This window comes from Tursiops truncatus, chromosome 17, assembly GCF_011762595.2.
Source record: "Tursiops truncatus isolate mTurTru1 chromosome 17, mTurTru1.mat.Y, whole genome shotgun sequence".
Lineage (NCBI taxonomy): Eukaryota > Metazoa > Chordata > Mammalia > Artiodactyla > Delphinidae > Tursiops > Tursiops truncatus.
The window spans coordinates 42100464-42124095 of NC_047050.1; the positions used below are offsets into that span (position 1 = coordinate 42100464).

Here is a 23632-nt window from a genome sequence, read left to right on the forward strand (position 1 = left end):
TCCCACAGCCCTAGGAAAATGCATACATGACTTTGGGTAGTCATATTCTGGTCTTTTCAGCTTCTTTGGACCAGGCATTTGAACCAATGCAGATTAAGTCCTGAATCAACTCTCCCAATTATACCTCTTTCTAAAACCACACCACAAGTTATAAAAGCAATGGCATGGTCTGGTAAGTAAAATAATAATTGTCAGAGGTAAGGGGAATCTTGGTATCATACAGTCCAGTATTTCTCAGAGTGTGAGTCCTCCATCTGCTGAAGAATTTCTTGCTTATTACAAATGCAGATTTGGGCTCTACATTAAACGTAATCAATTTCAGTCCTTAAGGATGATTAATGTTTGGGAGCCACTCATCTATTCAAACTTCTTCATATGACAGGTGGGGAAGTAATATCAGAGAAGTGAAGTGATTTAATCAAAGTGACAGAGCCAGCCAAAGGCAGAAACCGGATTCAAACTCAAATCTTTTGACTCCCATGTTAGAAGTCTTTCAAATATAAGTAGTTTGTATTTATTTGTAAATTCCCAATAGTTCTCAGTGAAAAGGGAATTTGAGTTCTTTGTTCCTTGATATCCCCCCAAATTTAATAATTTATCATTAGTGGGTTCCCAGTACTTGCTAAGCAAGCTGTTGCCTTGAAATTTTGGGAATATCAATTATAGAAGCTTGTGGACAAAATTATTTTATCTTGTTACCGTTCCATTCACCATCACAATAAAACAAGCAAGATAATTTATCAACAAGGACATATACTCATTTTTCTCAAATCACAGGAGACAACAGTAAAAGGTAAACGGAAAACCCTGCTACTACTGTTAAATAAGAATATCCCACTCTCTGTAACAACATACCATATGGTATTTCCCTACCTTGTTCAGTATTTAACCTAACAATTTATTGCTAGGAGTCTTGGCAGCAAGCTGTGCAAGTTGAAGTGGAATCTGATTGAGGTGAGTTAATTAATGTGGTGGCAGCTTGGAATGTTGTCCAGCTGCCAGTGAGAATTATGTATGTTTGCCTTTGGCCCAAGTGTGAAATGGCTGGCTATTGATTTCAGAAGTGTGAGTGTGATTTTTATATCTCACACGAATGAATACATTTTTTGTATCCTACACATTTGGGGAAATGCTAAAATTTATTGGGTAATGTTATTTACCACTTGTGTGGCAGGAAGAGAAAGGTGGGATTTTGCCCCAGAGTTGACTCTGCATCTGTAGAAAAAGCAAAAGCAGGTGGCAAATAAATCTATGAGCAGGTAAATAAGCCATCTGAAATTAGCTCATCTGGGCTAATGTTTTCAGGAATAACTTTAAAAAGGAGGTAAGCAAGATTTGAACCAGAAAAGAATAGCTCTTGTAATGATGAAAGGATCCTGAAAGTAGAAAACACAATGTTAAACTTCTCTTGAAAGAAATGGTTTCTGGATTTACTATTGAATTACATTTAGAATTTTAATTTTCTCTTCACCAAACACAACCCTCTATTGAAGACATCATCTCTCTATGCAGTCTTCCGTCCTATCAATAACTGATGATAGTGATTCCTGTGAATTTTTTTTTTTTTTTTTTTTTTTTTTTTGTGGTACCCGGGCCTCTCACCGCTGTGGCCTCTCCCGTTGTGGAGCACAGGCTCCGGATGCGCAGGCCCAGCGGCCACCGCCCACGGGTCCAGCCGCCCCGCAGCATGAGGGATCCTCCCGGACCAGGGCACAAACCCGCGTCCCCCGCATCGGCAGGTGGACTCTCAACCACTGCGCCACCAGGGAAGCCCCCCGGGAAGCCCCCCTGGGAAGTGTTTTTGATGTTAAAGGTACCATGTAGTTTTGAACTAGTTGTTACTGATATGGGCAGGGGTTCTCCAGATCAAGTAGTCAGTAAGTAACACTAAACAAACACAGTTCAAAATACATTTGAAGGGAGTCAAATATTATTGTTTCCTTACCATTTTTTTAATGTAAAAATACCATTAAGATAAAAGGTCTTGACAAAAGTTTACTTTAGTAGATTAAGGTAATGGATACTTAAAAATTTAATGTATACACACATTTCTTTCTTTTATGCCACCATTTGGAACAAATCTAAAATACGCTGAAACTGGGGCTTTCCTGGTGGCCCAGTGGTTAAGAATCCGCCTGCCAATGCAGGGGACACGGGTTCGAGCCCTGGTCCGGGAAGATCCCACATGCCACAGAGCAACTAAGCCCGTGCACCACAACTACTGAACCTGTGCTCTAGAGCCCGTGAGCCACAACTACTGAGCCCACATGCCACAACTACTGAAGTCCATGCGCCTAGAGCCTGTGCTCCACAACAAGAGAAGCCACTGCAATGAGAAGCCCGTGCACCGCAAGGAAGAGTAACCCCCACCCGCCTCAGCCAGAGAAAAGCCCGTGCGCAGCAACAAAGACCCAATGCAGCCTAAATAAATAAATAAATAAATAAAAATAAAATACACTAAAACTAAAGGAAACGGCAGGCAGGAGATGTAAGAGCAAATAATATGAAGAAAAGGTTGCAAACCTAACGAAACAAGTAACACCAGAACTCCTTTTTGATGATAAAAAATTTCCTTAAATTTTGATGTTGCCATGAGAATATTAATAAAACTTAAAAGTGTTCACACTTTGGAAGATACTAAATGAAATTAGTTTATCAGGTAAAAATCTAGCAAAAATAGTATTTTAAAGGTAGAAATGTATAGAAAAAAATACAATGCAGTTCTTACCTCCTAAAAGCTTTAAGAAAATATGATGATAGCTTTCAAAACTTTTATTCAGATAACTGAGAGGTACTGGAGGTTTGGACTTCATTTTATTGGAAGTTGGAGAAAGGTAATTTTTTTGGTCCCATGCTAACTAATAGAATATGATGTTTTCTTTTTCCCCAAGGGTATTTAATGTCATATTATTTATGATGTGTTTTTTTCTATGCTGAAAATTTTTAGTAATAGAAGAAATTATTATAATTATATATAAAACTATAGTTATTGCCTGGTTACTTAATTTTTTTCTTTATTAGATATGGCAGTTTCAAATATGAGAAAGACATTTTATGCCTACCTTTCACATAAAAAGTCATAAAGAAAACCCTGGTAAGTATTGTACTCTTCAGATTATAGGTTTATCATATCCTTGACTTTTCAGGCTAAAGTAATCCTCAGAATCTTGTTTTAGATTATATTGCTGTCAGAATGAATAAGAAATCAAACATTTTAATCTAATGTACACCTACTGGCCATCTCATAAAGTCGGACTTATCACAGATAACTGGCCTGAGAATGAACTTTTATAAATTATTTAGTTGTTATTGAAAACATTTTTTAAATTCAGCTTGGCATAGGTTTCTTCAGACAAAATGTTTTCCCCTTAAAATTTTCTGATGTTTATGGTATGTTTACAAGTACGTAATGACTGTGAAAGATGCCCTTACACAAAATTACCCTAAATTTGATGATTATTCTCATATAAACTTTACATTAACATAGCTAATGCGTTAAATAATTTTGGTGAAGAGCTAAGTTTTTTTAAATGTGGGGTTTTTTTAAAAGAAAAATCAGGACCATTTAATATTAATGAAAGATCCTCAAATAATTCTAACATCAGGTGATTAAAATAACACTACATTATATGTTTTCAAAATACTACAGCAAAAATTATGCACCTTCTATGTACAAAATGATACATCAATGGGGGATGATATAAGTTTAAATAAAATTTATTCTGTGGCATAGTGAGGTAATTTATAAGAAGCTTTCATTGTCTCTAGGTAATGAGTCCTGCCTTCACTTTGCACAACTTCATAAGTTCTGTGTGATAACATTTGAGTTACTATAATGAAATGGTCAGTTTTTAAAAAATTATTTTAATTTTAGTGAACTTGATGTTTTCTTAAGCATTACAAAGTCATTTGAATGCTTCTTCATTTTCCCATGTGCTCTTTTCAGATATAACTGGGTTAGTACAGTAATAGAATCATGGGTTCATAGAACTTTAGACTCTAAAGAGACTTAAATGTCCCTCAGTCTGTGAAATATAAGGTGAGTTAACTAATATCCAGAGATTTAAAGTGACTTACTGCAATCATGAAGCATATCATGGGTAGAGTCAGGCTAGGGACTCAGATCTGTAAGTTTGATATGCTTCCATCTGCATTAATTACTGTCCTAAGTAAGAATATGACTATAACTATATATGTGTATAATTTTTAAGAACAGTTTTAGGTTTATAAGAAAATTCTGAAGATAGTTCAGAGGGTTCTCATACCTCACACCCAGTCTCTCTATTATTAATATCATACATTAGTATGGTTACATTTGTTACAATCAATGAACAATCATTATCATTAATTAAAGTCCATACATTTTCCAATTTCCTTACTTTTTACCTGATGTCCTTTTCCTGTTTCAGTATCCCATCCAGGATTCCACATTACATTTTGTTGTCACGTCTCCTAATGCTCCTCTTGGCTATGAGTTTCTCAGACTTTCCTTGTTTTCAATGACCTTGACAGTTTTGAGGAGTATTGTCAGGTATTTTGTAGAATGCTCCTCAGTTGGGATTTGTCTGATGTTTTCTCATGATTATGTTGGTTATGGGTTTTCAGAAGAAAGACTACAGAGGTAAAATGCCATTTTCATCAGTCTTATCAAGGGTACATACTATCAACATGACCTATCACTGTTGGTGTTGACCTTAATCAGCTGGTAGTGGCTTTCAGGTTTTTCCACCGTAAAGTTACTCTCCCCCACCCTTTTTCACCTTTTCATACTGTACTCTTTGAAAGAATTCACTATGTTCAGCCCTCACTTAAGGAGTGAGAAGTTATGCTCCATCTCCTTGGGTATGTGCATAAGTTGTTTGGAGTTCTTCTGCAAGTGAGATTTGTCTTTTCTCCCTCATTAATTTACTCATTCATTCAATTATTTATTAAAGTCAGTATGTTGTATAGGATATTTATTTTATGCTTTAGTTCATAATTCTATACTACTTTATTTAGATTTTTGTTCATATTTTCCAGATTTGGCCATTGGGAGCTCTTGCAGTTGGCTCCTATGTCCTTTTGACATACCCCTATTACTCTGTGTGTGTGTGTGTGTGTGTGTGTGTGTGTGTGTGTATCACTTCCTTAATATCTGGCACTACAGGATGCTCCAGGCTCATCTTGTATATTCCCTGCCAGAGTCCTAAAACTAGCCAGGTCTCCAAGGAGCTCTGGGTCCTTTTATCGGAGAATGGTGTTAGAGAATAAGAGGTAGGCACTAGGTGTGAACATTGCTACTGGTGTGTCATTGCATCTATATCCTCTCAACTGGCAAAGCAAGGAAGTAATTGTACACGTACATACACATATCTATAAATACTTGTGTAACCAACTGCATCTATATTAAGGTAAACGTGGGTACATATTGATGTCTTTAATTCAGCATATATTTTTAAAAGGTCTTTTATTAGTTTTACATTATAAATGTAAAGTATATTCTTTTTTGAGGTGAAATTTACATAGCATAAAATTAACCATTTTAAAGTGTACAGTTCAGTGACACAGTCTTGCAACCACCACCTCTATTCAGTTCAGCAACTTTTTCATCATTCTGAAGGAAAACCTCATACTCATTGAGCAGTGCCTTCTCATTCCTCTCTCTCTCAGCCCCTGTCAACCACTAGTCTGCTTTCTGTCTCTACGGATATACCTATTCTGAATATTTATTATAAACCAAACCATATAATATGTGACCTTTTGTGTTCTTTCACTTAGCATAATGTTTTTGAGGCCCAACCATGTTGTAGCATGTATCAGAACATCATTCTTTCTTATGACTGAATAATATTTCATTGTATGTATATACCACATTTTGTTTATTCATTCATACGTTGATGGGCATTTGGGTTGCTTCCATCTTTTGGCTATTGTGAATAATACTGCTATGATATATCATAGTAGCAGAATATAGTTTCTGTTTGAATCTCTGTTTTAAATTCTTTGGGGGTATCTACCTAGAGGTGGAATTAATGAATCATATGGTAATTCTATGTTTAATTTTTTTAAAAAGTTACCATACTCTTTTCCACAGCAACTGCACCATTTTACATTACCACCAGCAATGTGTGAGGGTTCCAATTTCTCCATATCCTCATCAATACTTATTTTCCCTTTTTAAAATTATAGCTATCCTAATTGGTGTGAAGTGGCATCTGATTATGTTTTTGATTTATATTTCCCTAATGACTAATGATATTGAACATCTTTTCATGTGCTTATCGGCCATTTGTATGTCTTCTTTGGAGAAATGTCTTTTCAATTTCTTTGCACATTTACAAATTGACTTGTTGGTCTTTTTGTTATGTTGTAAGAGTTCTTTATACGTCCTGGATATTAAATCCTATCAGATATATTATTTACAAATATTTTCACCTAGTCTATAGGTTGCCTTTTGACTCTCTTTATAGTGTTCTTTTCTGCACAAAAGTTTTAAATTTTAATGAAATTCCATTTACGTTTTTTTTTTTTTTGCCTGTGCTTTTGGTGTCATTTAAGAAACCCTTGTCAATTCCAAGGCCATGTAGATTTGCCTCTGTGTTTTCTATGAGTTTTATAGTTTAGCTCTTAAATTTAAATCTTTGATCCATTTTGAGCTAATGTTTGTTGTGTGAGATAAGGGGCTAAAGCCATTCATTTGCATGTGGATATTGAGTTTTCCCAGCATCATTTGTTGAAGAGATTATTCTTTCTCCATTGAGTGGTCTTGACATGGTTGTCAAAAATCAATTAACCACAGATGTGAGAGTTTGTTTCTGGGCTCTCTGGTCTATGTGTCGTCCTGATGCCAGTACCACACTGTTTTGATTACTTGTAGCTTTGAAATCAGGAAGTGAGAGACCTCCAACTATTTTTTTCAAGATTGCTTTGGCTGTTTGGGGTAACTTGAAATTTCTTATGAATTTTAGGATGGGTTTTTCATTTCTGCAAAAATGCCATGGAATTTTGATAGGTATTACATTGAATCTGTATATTGCTTTGGGTGGTATTATCATCTTAATAATATTAACAATAATAATATTTCCATTCATGAACACCTGCTTTTGCTTTCTTACAGGATGTAATTATTCTGTCTTCTTGATCAATTGACCCTTGTATCAATATATACTGTTCATCTTTGTCTCAACAATTTTTGACTTAAAGTCTATTTTGTCTGATGTTAATCCAGCCATCCAAGCTCTCTTTTAGTTACCATTTGCGTATAATATTTCTTTCCACCTTTTCATTTTTCAATCTATTTGTGTCTGTGGATCTAAGGTAAGTTTCTTGTAGACAACAAATGGTTGGATCACTCTTTTCTTTTTGAAACACATTCTGCCAATCTCTGTCTTTTAATTTGTGAATTTAATCCATTTACATTTAAGGTAATACTGATAAAGATGGATTTACTTCTGTCATTTTCCTATTTGTTTCCTTTATGTTTTATATATATTTTTTGTTCGTTAAAACACAAATACTGCCTTCATTTGTGTCTAAGTGAATTTTTTCTATTGTATCTTTTCATGCCCTTCTTTTTTTTTTTTTCAGTATATTTTTCGGTTATTTTCATAGTAGTTATCTTGGAGCTTCCAATTAACATCTAAAAGTTTTAACAATCTAGTTTGAATTTATACCCACTTAGCTTCAACAGCATAAAAAAACTCGGTTACTGAACAGCTTTGTCTCCCCATTTTATTTTGTTATTGTCACAGATTATGTCATTATACATTATTGCCTATTAACATATATTTACAAATAGTATATAAATAAATAATTTTATGTATTTTAAATCATATAAGAAACAAAAGAAGAGTAACAAACCAAAAATATCATAATACTGACTTCTACACTTACGTATGTAGTTACCTCTACTGGCATTCTTGCTTTCTTTATATGGCTTTCAGTTATTGTGTAGTGTCCTTTCATTTCCCTGAAGGAGTCCCTTTATTCTTAAAATTTTTTAACATCTTTATTGGAGTATAATTGCTGTACAATGGTGTGTTAGTTTCTGCTGTATAACAAAGTGAATCAGCTATACATATACATATATCCTCATATCTCCTCTCTCTTGCATCTCCCTCCCACCGTCCCTATTCCACCCCTCTAGGTGGACACAAAGCACTGAGCTGATCTCCCTGTGCTATGAGGCTGCTTCCCACTAGCTATCTATTTGACATTTGGTAGTGTATATATGTCCATGCCACTCTCTCACTCGAAGGAGTCCCTTTAGCATTTCTTTTTCTTTTTTTAAAAAAAATTATTTATTTATTTATTTATTTTTGGCTACGTTGGGTCTTTGTTGCTGCGCATGGGCTTTTCTCTAGTTGCGGTGAGTGGGGACTACTCTTCGTTGTGGTGTGCAGGCTTCTCATTGCGGTGGCTTCTCTTGTTGCGGAGCATGGGCTCTAGGCACGTGGGCTTCAATACTTGTGGCATGCAGGCTCTAGAGCGCAGGCTCGGTAGTTGTGGCGTATGGGCTTAGTTGTTCTGTGGCATGTGGGATCTTCCTGGACCAGGGCTCGAACCCACATTTTCTGTATTGGCAGGCGGATTCTTAACCACTGTGCCAACAGGGAAGCCCCCTTTAGCATTTCTTAAAGGGCTGGTTTGCTAGCAGTGAACTCCCTCAGCTTTTTTTAAAATCTAGAATGTCTTAATTCCTCCCTAATTTTTGAAGAATAGCTTTTCCAGGTATAGAATTTTTGGGTGACAGTTTTTTTTCCCTTTGAACATTTAAAATATGTTATTCCACTGCCTTCTGGCTACCATGATTTCTGATGACAAATAGGCTGTTAATCTTTTTAAGAAGCTCCTGAACATGTCAAGTCACTTTTCTCTTGCTGCTTGCTGAATCTCTCAGCAAGTTTTTGACAGTTTTATTATAATGTGTCCTGGTGTGAATCTCTTTGACTTTATCCTACTTGTAGTCTGTTGAGCTTCATGGATGTATAGATTCATGTCTTTCATTAAATTTGGGCAGTCTTTGGCCATTATTTCTTCAAAGATTCTTTCTGTCCCTTTTTCTCTTCTGGGACTCTCACGTGATGAGATATTTAATGGTGTCCCACAGTCCCTTTGGCTCTGTTAATTTTATTTTTTTCATTCTTTTTCTTTCTGCTCCACAGACTGGATAATTTCCGTTGTCCTATCTTCAAGTTTGCTGATCTTTATTCTGCCTATTCAAGTCTGCTCTTAACCCTTCTAATGAATTTCATTTTAGCTATTGTACTTTTTAGCTCCAGAGTTTCTATTTGGTTTCTTTTTATAATTTCTGTCTCCTTATTGATATTCTCTATCCATATATTGTTCTTCTGCTTTTTTTATTAGTTCTTTGCCCATGGTTTCCTTTAGCTTTTGAGTATATTTAAGATAGCTGACTTACAGTCTCTGCCTAGTATGCCTGGGCTGCCTCAGGGAATGTTTCTGTTACCTTTTTCCTTTGAATGGGCCATACTTTACTGTTTCTTTGTATACCTTGTGATTTTTTTTTGTCAAAAAGTGAACATTTTGATATTATAACTCTGGAAAGCAGATTCTCCTCCCTCCCCAGAGTTTGCTGTTGTGGCTTGTTGATGACTACAATCATCCATTTCTCTAGTGACATTCCCATACTCTTTTTGCAAAGACTATATTTCTTATTTGTGTGTGGTTACTGAATCTCTGTTGCATTATATCAGTGGTCAGTTAGTGACCTGACAGAGATTTCCCTAAGTGCCTGGAGCCAAAAAGAAAAAAAAAAACCCGCCACACTCTCCTTATTTTCTCAGATTGGCTCTGAGCAGAGACAGTCCTTCAGTGCTTGGACAGGCCACCTAATTCTGTCTTAGCTTTTTACTTCCTGCTTGTGCAGACCCTAAAGATCAGCCTTAGAGGTGCAAGCTTAGGGTCCACTCAGGTCTTTTTCTGAGCATGCATTGAGCTCTAGGCATGCATGTTGCATAAAAGAAGTATCAGTACTTCTTTTATTGCTAAATAGTATAACTTTTATTGCTAAATAATACTCCACTATATGGATATAACATATTTTATTTATTTATCCATCAATTGCTGGACATCTGGATTGTTTCCACTTTTTGGCTGTTATGAATAATGCTGCCCTGGCATCGTGGACTCTTTCTAGGCTAGCACAGGTAGATCTAACTCATTTATATTTTAAAAACAGACTTATTTATTAGATATAATTGATATACAATGCACTGCATATATTTAAAATTCATAATCTGATGATGTATAAATCTGTGAATTCATCACCATAATGAAGAAAACAAACATTTTCATCGCTTTCATTTCAAAAGTTTCCACATGCCACTTTGTAGTCCTATGCAACTCTACAGCCCTATCTGACTGCACCCACTGATCTAATTTCTGTCATGAAATATTAGTTTGCATTTTCTAGAATTTTATGTTAGTGGAATAGTACAATATTGCACTTTTTGTCTAGTTTGTTTCACTTGGCATAGTTATTTTGATTTTTTCCCATGTTGTTGCATGTATCAATAGTTAATGTATTGCTGAATGGTATTCCATTATATCACAACTTGCTTATCCATTACAATTACAAATGATCTTCCAAATGATCTGAGATATTACAAATGATCCTGTTTAAGCATTTTTGTACAAATCTTTTTGTGGACTAATTCTTTCATTTCTCTTTGGTAACTACCTAGAAGTAGAATAGCTGGGTTGTATGGTAGGTGAATATTTAACTTTTTAAGAAAATGCCAAACTGTTTCCAACAATGAAAAACAATGGCCATTCGGACAACAGCCAACAGTTGTATCATTTTACATTCTTAACAGCAGTGTATGAGCATTCCAGTTGCTCTATATCCTCACCAACACTTGGTATGGTCAGCCTTTTAAATTTCAGCCATTTTAGTATGTGTGTAGTGGTATTTAATTGTAGTTTTATATTATATTTTACTAATGACTAATGATGTTGAGCATCTTTTTATGTATACCAGTTTGCCATCCATTTTTCTTCTATGGAGAAGTGCATGTTCAAATATTTTGCCCATTTTAAATTGGTTTTTGCTTTTCATTATTACAGAGATTGAGGGATACGAGTTCTTAGCATATTCTGGATAAAACTCCTTTGATGGATATGTGTTTTAAAAATATTTCAGTCTGTGGCTTGCCTTTTTATTTTCTTGGCAGTATCTCTATTGAATTAAAGGCCAGCATGTAGATAAAGAAGGAAATCTTCATATGGCCACAGTTCATGTGGAAGACTTGCAAGTTTTAATTGATCATGGTCTTAATACAAGTCTAGGGTGTGATATAGCTAGTGAACTCAGGCTTTATCTATGAGTACATTTTGTAAATAATGAGAAGTAATAATCTTATGATACTTTGTACTGATCATATCACATTATTGTTTTCAATTCTGGGGACTAAATGTTAAACGGAACATCGTCAAACTTAAGTGCATTCAGAGGAAGTAGATTAGGATAGTAAGAAGACTGAAAGAGAAAAGATCAAAGGAACTTGAGATAGTCTAGAAATAAAAGAAATAAACAGAGACAAAGTTTTCAAAAATTTGAAGGTCTTGCAGAGTAAGAGAATAGTTAAGTGCGTGGGATGTGTACTTAGAGGGACATGAATTCAAAAGCTAGTTACTCTTAATAGATTAGGCATAGTACTCAAAGGCTAAGTTTTTTCACTGGTAAAATTCATAGTACATATTAAATACTCAACAAATAATATTATTCTTAAGCTTACTATGTGACAATAGTATTGTTATGAACTATTTATTACATAACTACTTCTGGAAAACCATAGGATAATTGGGATATTCATTTTATTAATTTATTCTGAACAAAATTGGCACTTTATTTGGAAGGTCTGTCAGTATTTTAGTTACCTATTGTTATGTAAGAAATTGCCCCCAAATCTAGAAGATTAAATAATAAACACTTATCTCACAATTTCTGCTGTGGTTTAGGAATTCAGGAGCAGCCTAGCTGGGTAATTCTGGCTCAGGGTCTCTCATGAAGTTACAGTTAAGATGTCAGCAAGGACTGTGATCATCTTAAGGCTGACTGTTGACAGAAAACCCCAGTTTCATCCTTGCCCCTTGGCAGGAGGCCTCAGGTTCTTGCCATGTTAACTTTCCCCTAGTGAAGCTTGAGCATTCTCATGTCATGGCAGCCGGCTTCTCCTAGAGGAAATAATACAAAGAGTAAGGAAGAAGTCACAATGCCTTTTATGTCCTACTTTCAGAAATCACATATTGTCACTTCTGCCTCCTTGAATTCCTTAAAAGTGAGTCACTAAATACAACCCATACTCAAAGAAAGGGGAATTAGGCTCCACTTTTTAAAAGAGTTATTATTAAAGAATTTATGGACATATTTTTAAAAACCAATGCAACCAAAAAGGAAATTTGTGCACAAAAATATTTTAAGGATGTTTCTGATGTTGACTTAGGAAAGAAAAGTGTTCAGCCCTCATCTCCGTAATCAAGTTTCTGGATATAGATTTCCTATAAAATCACCACACCAAATATATTTCCCTTTAAGTTTGCTTCCTAAAATATTGGGTCCACCTCAGGTAAAGAAATGTTTCAATTATTTAATTATCATAAAACCCTGACCTCATGGAGAGATATCCAGTCTTTCCCTGTAAAATGGTCCTCATTGAGTTTCTGTCTGAAGTCTTTTGGCCATTCAAGATAAGAATCTTAATTTATGTTCTTCTGCTAGCTCAGGGTTAATATCTTCATATTATATGAAGACTATCTCCCCTGTCAATCTGACCTAGTATATTAGTTTCCTGCGGCTGCTGTAACGAATTACTGCAAACTGGGTGGCCTAAAACAGCACAATTTATTCTATTGTAGTTCCAGAGGCCAGAAGTCCAAAATCAAGGTGTCAGCAGGGCTGCACTCCTTCTGGAGGCTGTGGGGGAAGAAGATTCTTCTTCTTCTTCTATTTCTACTTCTTTTAGCTTCTGGTGGCTCTTGGCATTCTTTGGCCCAGAGCTGCATCACTCCAGACTCTGTGGTCACACTGCCTCCTCCTTTTCTGTCTGTTATCTTCCTTTGTCTCATTCTTATAAGGACACTTGTTACTGGATTTAGGGCCCACGGTAAAATCTAGAAACTCCTCTTCTCCAAATTCTTAATCACATATTTTGCTATATAAGGTAATATTCAATCTCTTACTGTATTACCAAGGTAATATTCACAGGTTCTGAGAATTAGGATGTGGTCATATCTTTTGTGGGGCTGCCATTCAGCCCACTACCCCTATTATCACTATTAATTAGCCTGGCAAAATAGGATATCCTTAAGATAGTCCCTAAAATATGACTAAAACTTTTGTTTCTTTAAAATTTACTCTGTTATTAATATAATCAAATGTCTGAAAATATATAATTTCTTAGAAAAGGTGGGATTTTATGGTTTTTTGAAGGCGTAATATAAACTTGAGAAATGTTGGTCTAATTGATTAATCTTTTGTTATCAAGTATTTTGTACATATATAAACATACAAAAACACCTATGTACTTACCACCTAACTCTCAAATATTAATATTTTGCATTATTTTAAAAAACATTATAGATACAGTTGAAGTACCCTGTATTCCCTTCCCTTGTTTTATTCTTCCATCTCTTCTTCTTTACAGGTAATTACTATCCTGAATTTGGTGTTTTTCTTTGTCATGAAAATATTTAATACTATTTATAAATATGTAGCTATCATAATATAGAGCCATATATATCTTGGAATGCCATATATATGTTTATATATATTATAAATATGATATGCTATACTTATTGTTATTTTTTCTCAATGTTATATTTTTCAGATTTAGTAATGTTGTTAAATATATAATTTTGTTCAGTGTTTGTTTCGTAGACTGAGTTGCAAACCATTAGTAGCGCAATCAATTTAGTAGGTCATGAACTACTTTAGAAAAAAAGAAATAGAATAACAGAGAAAATAGAATGCACCACATGCACATGTGCACCACATGCAATTTAAATATAGTTTTGTGAAAGTTCTCTCTTTCTCTCTCTCTTTTTACATATAAATTGAGTCATGGTGTAAACTATATTTCTAACTGTAGGTAAAACATTTGAAAGACATAGCTCTAACTCATTTATTTTCATTACTATAAATTTCATTATATGAATGTACCACATTTTTCCTGTTGATATTCAATTGTTTGCACTATTTTACTATTAAAATTAATGCTGCAAAATACTGTTAAACAAGACTCCTTGTTCATGTATGTAAGACTTTCTCTATATTATTTACAAGTGGAAGTGCTACAATATATGTATGTTCAGCTCTGCTGGATATTTCTAAATTCCTCTTCACTGTGGAGTTTTCATTAGCAGTGTACAACATCCATAGAATGTATTTACAACATCAAGAGTGAACCCTACTGTAAACTATGGACTTTGGGTAATAATGATGCATCAACATGGGTTCCTCAATTTTAATAAATGTCACTGTGGTGGGGAATGTCAATAGTGGAGAAGGTTTTATGTGTGTGGGGACAGAGATTATATGGGAACTCTCTGTACTTTCAGCTCAATTTTTCCGTGAACCTACAACTGCTCTAAAATAAATAAGGTTTATTAATTAAGAAAAGCAAAAAACTTCACCTGACTCTGGAGAACTATTGCCTATATAACCAACATGGCTTAAAGGCTTATTGAGACTTAAAAAATATATTTTTTGTGGGGGGAATATCTCAATAAAAAAATATAATAGGAGATTTGGGAAGGGCTACTTATTTGATGTTAAAAAAAAGCATGAGCAATGAAGGAAACATATTAGTGAAAAGGAATGAAATGTATCTTGACTACTTAAGGAACAGGGCACAACAGAACACAGGTCGAAAACCACTACTTTTTGATTCTTAAAACCAAAGAAAAAAAGTCAGTGCTCAGATAATTTTTCCAAGGCAGGAATTCGGCAATTTTTTTCTTGGCTCCAAGAGAAAAATAGCACAAAAAATGTTTAGTATTCCATGATTAGTTATTATTTTGTTTATACATCATAGTAAAAGATCTATTTTAAATATCTGGCTAGGAGACACTCAAGGTGGCAGAAGAGTAAGACATGGAGATCACCTTCCTCCCCACAAATACATCAGAAATACATCTACATGTGGAACAACTACAACAGAACACCTGTTGGATGCTGGCAGAAGACCTCAGACTTCCCAAAAGGGAAGAAATTCCCCACGTACCTGGCCGTATGGCTGACAGGGTCTTGGTGCTCCGTCCAGGTGTCAGGCTTGTGCCTCTGAGGTGGGAGAGGCGATTTCAGGACATTGGTCCACCAGAGACCTCCCAGCTCCATGTAATATCAAGTGGGGAAAGCTCTCTCAGAGATCTCCATCTCAATGCTAAGACCCAGCTCCACTCAATGAGCAGGAAACTACAGTGTTGGACACCCCATGCCAAATAACTAGCAAGACAGGAACACAACCCCACCCATTAGCAGAGAGGCTGCCTAAAATCATAATAAGGTCACAGACACCCCAAAACACACCACCGGATGTGGTCCTGCCCACCAGAAAGACAAGATCCAGCCTCATCCACTAGAACACAGGCACTAGTCCCCTCCACCAGGAAACCTACACAACCCGCTGAACCAACCTTAGCCACTAGGGGCAGACACCAAAAACAATGGGAACTACAAACCTGCAGCCTGCGAAAAGGAGACCCCAAACACAGTAAGTCAAGCAAAATGAGAAGACAGAGAAACACGCAGCAGATGAAGGAGCAAGGTAAAAACCCACCAGACCAAACAAATGAACAGGAAATAGGCAGTCTACCTGAAAAAGAATTCAGAGTAATGATAGTAAAGATGATCCAAAATCTTGGAAGTAGAATGGAGAAAATACAAGAAACGTTTAACAAGGACCTAGAAGAACTAAAGAGCAAACAAACAGTGATGAACAACACAATAAATGAAATTAAAAATTCTCTAGAAGGAATCAATAGCAGAATAACTGAGGTAGAATAACGGATAAGTGATCAGGAAGATAAAAGAGTGGAAATAAGTACTGCAGAGCAGAATAAAGAAAAAAGAATGAAAAGAATTGAGGACAGTCTCAGAGACCTCTGCAACAAAATTAAATGCACCAACATTCGAATTACAGGGGTCCCAGAAGAAGAAGAGAAAAAGAAAGGGACTGAGAAAATATTTGAAGAGATTATAGTTGAAAACTTCCCTAATATGGGAAAGGAAATAGTTAATCAAGTCCAGGAAGCACAGAGAGTCCCATACAGGATAAATCCAAGGAGAAACATGCCAAGACACATATTAATCAAACTATCAAAAATTAAACACAGGGCTTACCTGGTGGTGCAGTGGTTGAGAGTCCGCCTGCCGATGCAGGGGACACGAGTTTGTGCCCCGGTCAGGGAGGATCCCACATGCCGCAGAGCAGCTGGACCCGTGAGCCATGGCCGCTGAGCCTGCGCGTCCGGAGCCTGTGCTCCACAATGGGAGAAGCCACAACAATGGGAAACCCGTGTACTGCAAAAAAAAAAAAAAAAAATTAAATACAAAGGAAAAACATTAAAAGCAGCAAGGGAGAAACAACAAATAACACACAAGGGAGTCCCCATAAGGTTAAAAGCTGATCTTTCAGCAGAAACTCTGCAAGCCAGAAGGGAGTGGCAGGACATATTTAAAGTGATGAAGGAGAAAAACCTGCAACCAAGATTACTCTACCCAGCAAGGATCTCATTCAGATTTGATGGAGAAATTAAAACCTTTACAGACAAGCAAAAGCTGAGAGAATTCAGCACCACCAAACCAGCTTTATGACAAACGGTAAAGGAACTTCTCTAGGCAGGAAAAACAAGAGAAGGAAAAGACCTACTATAACAAACCCAAAACAATTAAGAAAATGGTAATAGGAACATACATATCGATAATTACCTTAAATGTAACTGGATTAAATGCTCCCACCAAAAGACACAGACTGGCTGAATGGATCCAAAAACAAGACCCATATATATGCTGTCTACAAGAGACCCACTTCAGACCTAGGGACACATACAGACTGAAAGTGAGGGGATGGAAAAAGGTATTCCATGCAAATGGAAACCGAAAGAAAGCTGGAGTAGCAATTCTCATATCAGACGAAATAGACTTTAAAATAAAGACTATTACAGGAGACAAAGAAGGACACTACATAATGATCAAGGGATCGATCCAAGAAGAAGATATAAAAATTGTAAATATTTATGCACCCAACATAGGAGCACCTCAATACATAAGGCAAATGCTAACAGCCATAAAAGGGGAAATCGACAGTAACACAATCATAGTAGGGGACTTTAACACCCCACTTTCACCAGTGGACAGATCATCCAGAATGAAAATAAGGAAACACAAGCTTTAAATGATACATTAAACAAGATGGACTTAATTGATATTTATAGGACATTCCATCCAAAAACAACTGAATACACATTCATCTCAAGTGCTCATGGAACATTCTCCAGGATAGACCATACCATGGGTCACAAATCAAGCCTTGGTAAATTTAAGAAAATTGAAATCGTATCGGGCATCTTTTCTGACCACAACACTATGAGACTAGATATCAATTACAGGAAAAAAATCTGTAAAAAATATAAACACATGGAGGCTAAACAATACACTACTTAACAACCAAGAGATCACAGAAGAAATCAAAGAAGAAATCAAAAAATACCTAGAAACAAATGACAATGAAAACACGACACCCCAAAACCTATGGGATGCAGCAAAAGAAGTTCTTAGAGGGAAGTTTATAGCAATACAATCCTACCTTAAAAAACAAGGAACAGGGCTTCCCTGGTGGTGCAGTGGTTGAGAGTCCGTCTGCCGATGCAGGGGACATGGGTTTGTGCCCCGGTCCAGGAAGATCCCACATGTCGCGAGTGGCTGGGCTCGTGAGCCACGGCCGCTGAGGCTGCGCGTCCGGAGCCTGTGCTCTGCAACGGGAGAGGCCACAACAGTGAGAGGCCCGCGTACTGCAAAAACAAAAACAAAAACAAAAGAAACAAGGAACATCTCAAATAAAAAATCTAACCTTACACCTAAAGCGATTAGAGAAAGAAGAACAAAAAACCCCAAACTTAGCTGAAGGAAAGAAATCATAAAGATCAGATCAGAAATAAATGAAAAAGAAATGAAGGAAACAATAGCAAAGATCAATAAAACTAAAAGCTTGTTCTTTGAGAAGATAAACAAAATTGATAAACCATTAGCCAGACTCATCAAGAAAAAAAGAGAGAAGACTCAATTCAATAGAATTAGAAATGAAGATGGAGAAGTAACAATTGACACTGCAGAAATACAAAGCATCATGAGAGATTACTACAAGCAACCCTATGCCAATAAAATGGACAACCTGGAAGAAATGGACAAATTCTTACAAATGCACAATGTTCTGAGACTGAACCAGGAAGAAATAGAAAATATGAACAGACCAATCACAAGCACTGAAATTGAAACTGTGATTAAAAATCTTCCAACAAACAAAAGCCCAGGACCAGATGGCTTCATAGGCGAATTCTATCAAACATTTAGAGAAGAGCTAACACCTATCCTCAAACTCTTCCAAAATATAGCAGAGGGAGGATCACTCCCAAACACATTCTACAAGGCCACCATCACCCTGATACCAAAACCAGACAAAGATGCCACAAAGAAAGAAAACTACAGGCCAATATCACTGATGAATATAGATGCAAAAATCCTCAACAAAATACTAGCAAACAGAATCTGACAGCACGTTAAAAGGATCATACACCATGATTAAGTGGGGTTTACCCCAGTAATGCAAAGATTTTTCAATATATGCAAATCAACCAATGTGATACACCATATTAACAAACTGAAGGAGAAAAACCATATGATCATCTCAATAGATGCAGAGAAAGCTTTTGACAAAATTCAACACTCATTTATGATAAAAATCCTCTGGAAAGTAGGCATAGAGGGAACTTCTTTCAACATAATAAAGGTCATATATGACAAACCCACAGCCAACATCGTCCTCAATGGTGAAAAACTGAAAGCATTTCCAACTAACATCAGGAACAAGACAAGGTTGCTCACTCTCACCACTATTATTCAACATAGTTTTGGAAGTTTTAGCCACAGCAATCAGAGAAGAAAAAGAAATAAAAGGAATAAAAATTGGAAATGAAGAAGTAAAGCTGTTACTGTTTGCAGATAACATGATACTATCCATAGAGAATCCTAAAGATGCTTCCAGAAAACTACTAGAGCTAATCAATGAATTTGGTAAAGTAGCAGGATACAAAATTAATTCACAGAAATCTCTAGCATTCGTATACACTAATGATGAACAATCTGAAAGTGAAATGAACAAAACACACCCATTTACCATTTCAACAAAAAGAATAAAATATCTAGGAATAAACCTACCTAAGGAGACAAAAAACCTGTATGCAGAAAATTATAAGACTGATGACAGAAATTAAAGATGATACAAATAGATGGAGAGATATATCGTGTTCTTGAATTGGAAGAATGAGCATTGTGAAAATGACTCTACTACCCAAAGCAATCTACAGATTCAATGCAATCCCTATCAAACTACCACTGGCATTTTTCACAGAACTGGAACTAAAAATTTCACAATTTGTATGGAAAGACAAACGACCCCAAATAGCCAAAGCAATCTTGAGAAAGAAAAACAGAGCTGGAGGAATCAGGCTCCCTGACTTCAGACTATACTACAAAGCTACAGTAGTCAAGACAGTATGGTACTGGCACAAAACCAGAAATATAGATCAATGGAACAGGATAGAAAGCCCAGAGATATACCCACGGACATATGTCACCTTATCTTTGATAAAAGAGACAAGAATATACAGTGGAGAAAAGACAGCCTCTTCAATAAGTGGTGCTGGGAAAACTGGACAGCTACATATAAAATAATGAAATTAGAATACTCCCTAACACCATACACAAAAATAAACTCAAAATGGATTAAAGACCTAAATGTAAGGCCAGACACTAGCAAACTCTTAGAGGAAAACATAGGCAGAACACTCTATGACATAACTCACAGCAAGATCCTTTTTGACCCACCTCCTAGAGAAATGGAAATAAAAACAAAAATAAACAAATGGGAACTAATGAAACTTAAAGCTTTTGCACAGCAAAGGAAACCATAAACAAGACCAAAAGACAACCCTCAGAATGGGAGAAAATATTTGCAAATGAAGCAACTGACAAAGGATTAATCTCCAAAATTTACAAGCAGCTCATGCAGCTTAATATCAAAAAAACAAACAACCCAATCCAAAAATGGACAGAAGACCTAGACAGACATTTCTCTAAAGAAGATATACAGTTTGCCAACAAACACATGAAAGAATGCTCAACATCATTAATCATTAGAGAAATGCAAATCAAAACTACAATGAGATATCATCTCATACCGGCCAGAATGGCCATCATCAAAAAATCTACAAACCATAAATGCTGGAGGGTGTGTGGAGAAAAGGGAACCCTCTTGCACTGTTGGTGGGAATGTAAATTGATATGGCCACTCTGGAGAACAGTATGGAGGTTCCTTAAAAAACTAAAAATAGAAGTACCATACGACCCAGCAATCCCACTACTGGGCATATATCCTGAGAAAACCGTAAGTCAAAAAGAGTCAGGCACCACAGTGTTCATTGCAGCTCTATTTACAATAGCCAGGTCATGGAAGCAACCTAAGTGTCCATCAACAGATGAATGGATAAAGAAGATGTGGCACATATATACAATGGAATATTACTCAGTCATAAAAAGCAACGGAATTGAGTTATTTGTAGTGAGGTGGATGGACCTAGAGCCTGTCATACACAGTGAAATAAGTCAGAAAGAGAAAAACAAATCCATATGCTAACACACATATATGGAATCTAAGGGAAAAAAAGTCATGAAGAACCTAGGGGCAAGATAGGAATAAAGGCACTGACCTACTAGAGAATGGACTTTAGGAAATGGGCAGGGGGAAGGGTAAGCTGTGACAAAGTGAGAGAGTGGCATGGACATATATACACTACCAAACGTAAAATAGATAGCTAGTGGGAAGTAGCCACATAGCACAGGGAGGTCAGCTAGGTGGTTTGTGACCACCTAGAGGGGTGGGATAGGGAGGTTGGGAGGGAGGGAGCTGGAAGAGGGAAGAGATATGGGAACATATGTATATGTATAACTGATTCACTTTGTTATAAAGCAGAAACTAACACACCATTGTAAAGCAATTATACTCCAATAAAGATGTTAAAAAACCCCCCCAAAAAACACATTCATGTACCAAAGTGTTCACTGCAGCTCAATTTACAATAGCCAGGACATGGAAGCAACCTAAGTGTACATCGACAGATGAATGGATAAAGAAGATGTGGAATATATATATATATATATATATACAATGGAATATTACTCAGCCATAAAAAGCAACGAAATTGAGTTATTTGTAGTGAGGTGGATGGGGCTAGAGTCTGTTATCAGAGTGAAGTAAGTCAGAAAGTGAAATACAAATCCGTATGTTAACACATATATATGGAATCTAAAAAAAAATGGCTATGAAGAACCTAGGGGCAGGACAGGAATAAAGATGTAGATGTTGAGAATGGACTTGAGGAACCGGGGGAGGGTGAAGGATAAGCTGGGGCGAAGTGAGAGACTGGCATGGATTTCTATATTCTACCAAATGTAAAATAGCTAGTGGGAAGCAGTCGCTTAGCACAGGGAGGACAGGTCAGTGCTTTGTGACCACCTAGAGGGGTGGGATAGGGAGGGTGGGACGGAGTTGCAAGAGAGAGGGGATACGGGGATATATGTATACATATAGCTGTTTCAGTTTGTTATAAAGCAGAAACTAACACACTATTGTAAACAGTTATAGTCCAATAAAGTTGTTAAAAATATCTGGCTAATTTATCTTAATATATTGGTCTCATTTATTAAATTGCCACACAAATAAGACTAGGCCCTTTTTCTTCCCTAGCAGAATAACAGGACTTGGAGCTCCTGCTCTAGACCACCTAGGGCTTTCAAACAATTAGTGCAACCATTTATATTAAAACTTCTGAGCCATGGTTTCAACCTCTTCACTTTTCAGGTGAAGCAGATAACTAATTCCTTGGATAATTTACTTGGCTGATTTAGTAGGCTTTAATAAGACCCAAGTTACTTGGGTTACTCATCAAGGCTTTTTGTGAGAGGACAGCTGCTCTGAATTAGCCATTAGCTGCTTCTCTTTCCTTTTTTTTTCTTTCCTTCCTTCCTCTTTCTCCAACCACCCCACCTTCTTTCTTTTTGAAACTTAGTTCCTTATTTTCATTAACAAAATAGATCTAAACACCTTGGCATCCTCACTTATGCCTCTTTCCTATGGCAGTTTCTAAAACTCTTTCAAGAAACCTCAACTTCATCATATCACCAATGAATTGGGAGACTGGGATTGACATACATACACTAATATGTATAAAATGGATAACTAATAAGAACCTGCTGTATAAAAAAAATAAAATTCAAAAATTAAAAAGAAAAGAAATCTTAAATCGAATTCCAATAAAGAGTTTTAGGAATTTACTTAGGAAGTGTTTTCAATTAAATGCAACAACAACATGGGTGGATATTTTAATAACCTTGTAAGGAAAGTCTATTTTCAAAATGCAGTGGTAGGTGTCTTCTTCAGAGGTTACCAAAAATAGTAAATACTGGTCAATAATTAGGCAGCATGTCCTATGCTATCCCTTTAAGCCCAGTATATAGGTGTTTATCCGGTGTTGGGTGTTTGAGTTTCTTGACTTCGTAAGCTTGCAAAGTACTAGAAGGAAAGGTAGTATTTTATACATTCATTTCAGCCTAATAAAACCAATACTGACCCTTAAAAAACTTTGAATTCATTATCTATCAGCTATTTCTTTTCACTTTCTCTAAGAGTCTTACTTCCTTCTGCTATTCCTACCGCTTCTCTGAAGTTCCATATATCGGACTGCAATCCAATGGACCTCCACGATTTTCTCTTTATTCCTTCCCCGCACAAATTTAAACATACTAAACCACTCCTTCGCCAAAGTAAAAGAACGCGAGAGCTCGTCTGCACGTTTGGTCAAAACGCAGTCTCCTAATCCTGATCCCTTAACTTCTCCTTTCCCCCCGCGAATGAAGCTCTCGATCTAAATTTACCCCCCACCCCACCTGCAGCCTTATTGCTACTGCTCTGCGCACTGAACCCAAGTTCTTTCCAGGTCTTCCATTTCCTAAGAAAAACAAAAACCACTTAGTTTTCAGGGCTTTAAACACTAGGACCCGCTTTCTTCCTCCTCATCGGACCTATTGGCCCTCCGTGCTTCCTCACTCGGACTCGATATCCACCTCAGCTGCTCTCTTGCCGCAGCACCACTTCCGGATCTCCGGTGTCTCCGCTTTACCGGTCCGCCCACCTCCCCCGCGCACTTCCTAGAGCTTTGTGCGAACCACTGGCTGGGTAGGAGCGGAGACGCAGGCTGGTCGAGCGCCAGCGGTCTCCTCCTAGAAGAGGCACTGAATGGCTTCTCCAGCCTGAGAACTCCGGCCCTGCTGCGGAGTCGAGTGGTGGCGGTGGAGGGT

The 23632-nt window shown here is 36.6% G+C and overlaps 1 protein-coding gene and 1 long non-coding RNA gene across 4 annotated transcripts in view; one reads left to right on the forward strand and one right to left on the reverse strand.

The window, feature by feature from the left end:
• Window positions 1-4078: 4078 nt before the first annotated feature.
• LOC141276919 (uncharacterized) lies at window positions 4079-23577 on the reverse strand. 3 transcript variants are annotated; one of them, XR_012327283.1, is made up of 5 exons: window positions 22666-23577; window positions 17808-18012; window positions 16343-16522; window positions 15225-15280; window positions 4079-12177 (listed from the first exon to the last, which is right to left on the reverse strand). It is a non-coding gene; the product is annotated as an uncharacterized lncRNA (long non-coding RNA). The 3 variants fall into 3 exon arrangements; XR_012327285.1 differs by having other exon boundaries at window positions 17808-17973; window positions 22666-23576; XR_012327284.1 differs by lacking the exon at window positions 15225-15280 and having other exon boundaries at window positions 22666-23574.
• The window catches only part of VPS13B (vacuolar protein sorting 13 homolog B), a 797029-nt gene continuing 796874 nt past the window's right edge, over window positions 23478-23632 (forward strand). Inside the window, exon 1 of the mRNA XM_033843006.2 lies at window positions 23478-23630. The gene's annotated coding sequence lies outside the window, so the exon portion shown is untranslated. The remainder of the gene's footprint in view (window positions 23631-23632) is intronic.